Here is a 6,000-nt window from a genome sequence, read left to right as displayed (position 1 = left end):
GTTTAGAAAATGAATCTTTAGCAGGGAGAAAGCAGTGAATATGAGAAAAAATGGAGGCAAGGAGTTATATCACAATTATTTACCACATGTAGCCACTGAGGCAAGATCATTGCATTTTTAATTAAGACTTCATAAAGATCTGTAAGTGTGATTAAATTTAGACTGTTCTGTCAAGTACTTCTGTGGAAACTTATTTCAGAACTGAACTCCCAAAGGACTATGGAACTGAGAGGTTAGTGCTCAGTTAGGAACGTGGCTTGACAGAATGAAGAGATGAGGGCTAAGAGCTAGGAGCTGGTGCTGATGGCCTTGATTTTAAAAACAAAGGGCTCCCTGCATTTAGTGTCAGATGTGAGGGTGGTGTACATGTCTCTTTATAATGGAAAAAAATGTTTGTTATTGTTCTCAGGGCGTGGTCCAAAAGAGCAGTGATGGTTGAACCTGAGCTTTGGTGAGGTGCTGTAAATTTTCTTCCAAAGTAGTATTAAATTTAACTCTGCTACAGTAGCAATTTAAAAATGCAGGGTGGAAACACATTTAAATGCTCTGTGTGAAAGAAACAACCAATAGATGGCACTTTAAGACAAGTCATAAGATTCGAGATTGTTCATGTAATATCTCATACACAAGTGTAAAGGAGAATGAATTAATTGTTACTCCCGATCTGATGAAGCTCACAAAAGAAAGATAAAGAACACAATAATAATTAAAAACATAAATATAAATACATGAGCACTTATAGACATTGTATGTCCATGAAGTGACTTGATGTACATAAGGTGACTGATCGGAAAGTAATAAAGTTATGGTGGAGTTAATGGGTGGAGGAGTTGCTCAGTCTTACTGCTTGTGGAAAGTAACTGCTTTTGAGCCTGGTGATCCTGGCATGGATGCTACATAGTCTCCTGACAGGTGGGAGTGGGATGAACAGGGTGGGTGAGATCCTTTACAGACAGACAGACATACTTAATTGATCCCAAGGGAAATTGGGTTTCGTTACAGTCGCACCAACCAGGAATAGAGTAGAAATATAGCAAAATAGAACAAAAATAATTAAATAATAGTAAGTAAATTATGACAAGTGGAAATTAGTCCAGGACCAGCCTATTGACTCAGGGTGTCTGACACTCTGAGGGAGGAGTTGTAAAGTTTGATGGCCACAGGCAGGAATGACTTCCTATGCCGCTCAGTGCTGCATCTCAGTGGAATGAGTCTCTGGCTGAATGTACTTCTGTGCCTAACCAGTACATTATGGAGTGGATGGGAGTCATTGTCCAAGATGTCATGCAACTTTTCATCCTCTTTTCAGACACCACCATCAGAGAGTCCAGTTCCACCCACAACATCACTGGCCTTATGAATGAATTTATTGATTCTGTTGGTGTCTGCTACCCTCAGCCTGCTGCCCCAGCACACAACATCAAACACGTTAGCACTGGCCACCACAGACTAGTAGAACATCCTCAGCATCGTCCGGCAGATGTTAAAGGACTTCAGTCTCCTCAGGAAATAGAGACGGCTCTGACCCTTCTTGTAGACAGCCACAGTGTTCTTTGACCAGTCCAGTTTATTGTCAATTCGTATCCCCATGTATTTGTAATCCTCCACCATGTCCACACTGACCCCTTGGATGGAAACGGGTCACCGGTGTCTTAGCCCTCCTCAGGTCCACCACCAGCTCCTTAGTCTTTTTCACATTAAGCTGCAGATGATTCTACTCACACCATGTGACAAAGTTTCCCACCGTAACCCTGTACTCAGCCTCATCTCCCTTGCTGATGCATCCAACTATGGCAGAGTCATCAGAAAACTTTATGATATTACCAGCCCTTTTCCAGCACCTTTCTGTACATATGTTCTTGAAGGCAGGTAGACTGGTGTAGGTGATGCGTTGAGCAGTTTTGTCTACCCATTGTAGAGCCTTCCTATCTGCTGCAGTGCTATTTCCGTACAAAGTAGTGATGCAGCTCGTCAAGATGCTCTTTAGTGCCCATCTGTAGAATGCTGTGTGACTGGATAGACAAAGTCCAGCTCTCCTCAGCCTCTTTGGAAAGTAGAGGAGTTGGTGAGGTTTCCTGACTGTGTAGGATGTGTTCTGGGACCATGAGAGGCTTTGTGTGACGTGCATTCCAAGGAGTTTGAAAAAGCTTGCGATTTCCACTGCTGTGCTGCCAAAGCAAGGGGGAGGGGCAGTGAGTTCTTGTAGTTGATAACCGTCTTTGTCTTGTTGACACTGTGGAAGAAGTTCTTTGCCTGGCACCAGGCCTCAAGCTCTTCTACTTCCAGTCCATTGGCCATCCCATCGTTGTTGGTGATGAGCCCCACCACTGTTGCGTCATCGGCGAACCTGACAATGTGATTGCGCGGGTGTTTGGCCATGCAGCCACGTGAGCAGAGTGTACAGCAATGGGCGCAGCACACAGCCCTGGAGGCACCTGTGTTTAGGATGATAGGGTGGAGGAGCAAATCCAGGATTTCTGAAGTCTGATTGTGAGGAAGTTGGACTGCACAATGCTGTACTGTGGCGACCCATTTCCTGGCACATCCGAACCGGCTCACAATTAGCCAGCTTTCCGGCTAAGGGAGATAGCCTACGGGGGTTTGCGAGCACAGAGCTTTGGAGCCTCTGCGCCACGGGGGGCAGGTTGAGGGAGGCTTAAAAGTGAGGCTGAGGATTTCGAATAAAGCTTTTTCTGCGACTGCAGTTACCGACTCCGTGTCGTAATTTTAGCGCTGCGTGTAGCACACCGCTACAGTACTGTATTTATATTGAGGTGTAGGACTTTCTTCACCAAGTCTGAGGGACAATAGTGTTGAATACTGCACTAAAATTCGAAGTGTGTGTACATCCAACTAAAATGACACTGGAACCAAAAATATATGTAAAGGTAGGTAACACACATTCCAAAATAAATCTAAGTGACGGAATGCCTATGAATTGCCTAAAACAATCAATCAATATCACTGAATCCAAAAAGAAATGCTATGAAAATATAAGCCAGGCTTCAAATTAATATTTTAGGCGTCTGTAGCACCGGAACCGCACTCAAGGACTTCATTAATGCTTTATGTTGTTTAATTATTTTTAAAGAAGAAATTACAGACCAACTAATCTAGAGAGGAAGACCAATTCACTACAGCAGAACTCTACTTTGAATTAAATTAACTGGCACCGTGAATATGTTGCAAATTTCACAAGATATTTTACTTTAGGGTTTTAAAGAAGATATTGAATAGATGACAATTTGGCAAGAGGGATTGAGGATATGCTTCAATGAAGAAATAGGAACTGATGTTGAGAGAGCTGTCTCTGTCTGTACTGGTTAGGTATGGAAGTGATAGACACTTGAGCAAAGATATGTGTCTCTGGTTTAGTTTCATTAGTCAGATGATTTCAGCCAGTGTGAAGCTCCTGCTGAAGTCAAAACCTCACAGCTATGGAAATATAAATCTGGATTACCATTTTGAAGTATTTGTATGAGAGATCGGGTCGGATGATAAGCAGTGTAATTGCAATGCCTCTGCTCGTCCCCACCTTACCCAGTTCAATGATACGGTCAATTCACTGAAATGGTGGAAGTACAGGAGAAATGCAAAAAGAAAATTAACAGGAAAGGAACACACAAGAAATTGATGGCTAATAATAGAAAGGCATATCAACCAGATTCAAGCTTGAAGTGCGTTTATTTTTGAGGAATGTATACTAAACACAACCTTGAGATTCCTCTCCTTACAGGCAGTCACAAAACAAAGAAACCCAATAGAACCCATTCAAAAATAGACTGTCAAACACCCAATGTACAGAAAAAATCCTGCAAATAATAAAAAGTAACATTCGGAATTGAAGTTTAGGAAAGTGTTCACAACCAAGAAGCCAGTCACAACCAATCCAGAACCCCATTAGTTGCAGACCACAGCCTCCGCTTTAAGAAGAGAAACATAAAGAACAGCAGTGAAAATAGAACAGGGATGTTTTCATTTTTTAAAAATAAAGTGTTTACTATTTGGACCATAAAGTCATTTTTTTAAAAAATGTTGGTAGTTTAATTCTGAATACTTTGAGAAGGTGTACTATGTAGCTTGGGATTAAAAGGCAAGTTCTAAGTTATCAATCTCCAGACAGTCGAGCATGGTAAAGCACTCTTAGGTTGGAATTAGCGAGATACAAAGTTTTTAATATTGCATTCTCCACATCACGCTCCCGCCTGGGAGCCAGTCACCATCAACCGCGCTAAATCTTTCTTACGAACTCAGGCAGTGTTTCTCACAATCCGACTCTCGTCTTGAGAGGAAGTGCATTATATCTGGCCTGGAAATATGCACAGAGCAACATAGGGCAAAATTAAAACCTGAGGGTAACAGAGCACGAGTTAAAATACTTCTATAGGTCCGGTCGACCGTCATTGACTGAAATAAAAATATCTATGAAGATATTTTATTTAACAGCTGAATATAAACAGTAAAGATTCACAAATTTCTCGGAGACTTACCGGCAACGGGGACAGTCGGCAATCTGCAATATCGTATTAACCATTTCCTCCACTTTCTCCGAGCTAACCCTGATGGTTCAGTTTACAGGGATGGTATGCATTTAGGTAGTTAATACTGATCCTATAGGTGATTTTAATAACTTCTGAGAAATTTCAAACTATTCGCGTGACGCTATTACAACCCGGAGCGTTCCGGAGTTTGAACATTCTCCACGTGAACCGCGTGGATATTCCTTCCGGGCGCTTCGGTTTCCTCCAATAGTCCAAAAGCTCACGGGTGAATAGGTAATTGGAAATCGATTATACTAGTGTTAAATAGTGGGTCGTTGGGTGGAGAGGCTCGTTGGCCGGAGGGGCCTATTCGCGTTGCATCAATCAATATAATAAAGTAAGTACATTCACCGATAATGTTTCCGTCAGCCGAACACAAATTATATCGCGAAAAGATTAAAAGCAGAATGTATCTTATTTACCAATGACCGATGAAACAGAGGAATATTAAAAAAAACACCTATTCTAAATGAATTGATCTTAAAAGTTTTAGCTATTGGAGTACAAATGATTTCAGCTGGTGTTCGACAAAAAAATCAATTAAAGAAAATATTGAGAATGATAACCTTACACTCAGGCGCAACCTTACCGTCATCCAACCTCATGGCTCCTCAAAATGTTGGGAATACACAGCAGGCCCCTCAGCATCTGAACGGATTTGACCAGGAGAGATGAAGGTTCTTCACAGGCGCATACAACTTTCTAAAGGCTGCCCGACCAGTTGTTAGGTATTACAAGCAGGAAATTCACATCTGCAGTTTTTCCCTCTTGCTCTATCTGTCCTCCTTGCACCTGAGCCCTAGGACAAGAATATCGCCAATCGTCCCAAAAAACCAATGCACTCAACGAAATGCTTTAATGACGTTAATACTACCGATAAAAAAAATCCGTTATCCCGCCTTCACACGCTGGGTCTCAGTATTGATGTAACAAAGCTCTGTCATCGGGGGCTCCGAAATGTACGACATTTGTGTACATTTTTGCGAATGAGTGGAGAGAGATTGTCCTACCCGCCCCAGCCTAGTTACTTATGTAGACAGTTGAGTTTCACCTGCCAGCATAAATGCAGTGGATTCGGATATCCAATGAAAATCCGTTAGTGCCATTACTTCCTAAAAACTAACCTAAGATTGAGCTTAACTGATGTTGAAGTCTGTGTAGATTGCATAACACAGATCTTCCAATTAGGTTTTACGGGATATAAAGTTACGAAAACAATAAATCCGATCACTTTAATTAAGGGTTTTTGTGGTACAAGTAGCTGAGATAAATATATATGATATGGAAAGGGAGGGGGAACGCTTGCGCCTGTAATATTGTCTGCATAGCACAGGTTTTTTTTTCGAAAAAGCTAATTTCAAAGTAAACGACGTTCATAAACAATCTCCCTATGAATTCATTAGAATTTTAAACTTTGAAATAATCGCTATGGTTTGGTACATTTCCATAGTATTTCAAA

Source organism: Hypanus sabinus, chromosome 1 (genome assembly GCF_030144855.1).
Source record: "Hypanus sabinus isolate sHypSab1 chromosome 1, sHypSab1.hap1, whole genome shotgun sequence".
Taxonomy (NCBI): Eukaryota; Metazoa; Chordata; class Chondrichthyes; order Myliobatiformes; family Dasyatidae; genus Hypanus; species Hypanus sabinus.
Note: the sequence above shows the minus strand (reverse complement) of the source record.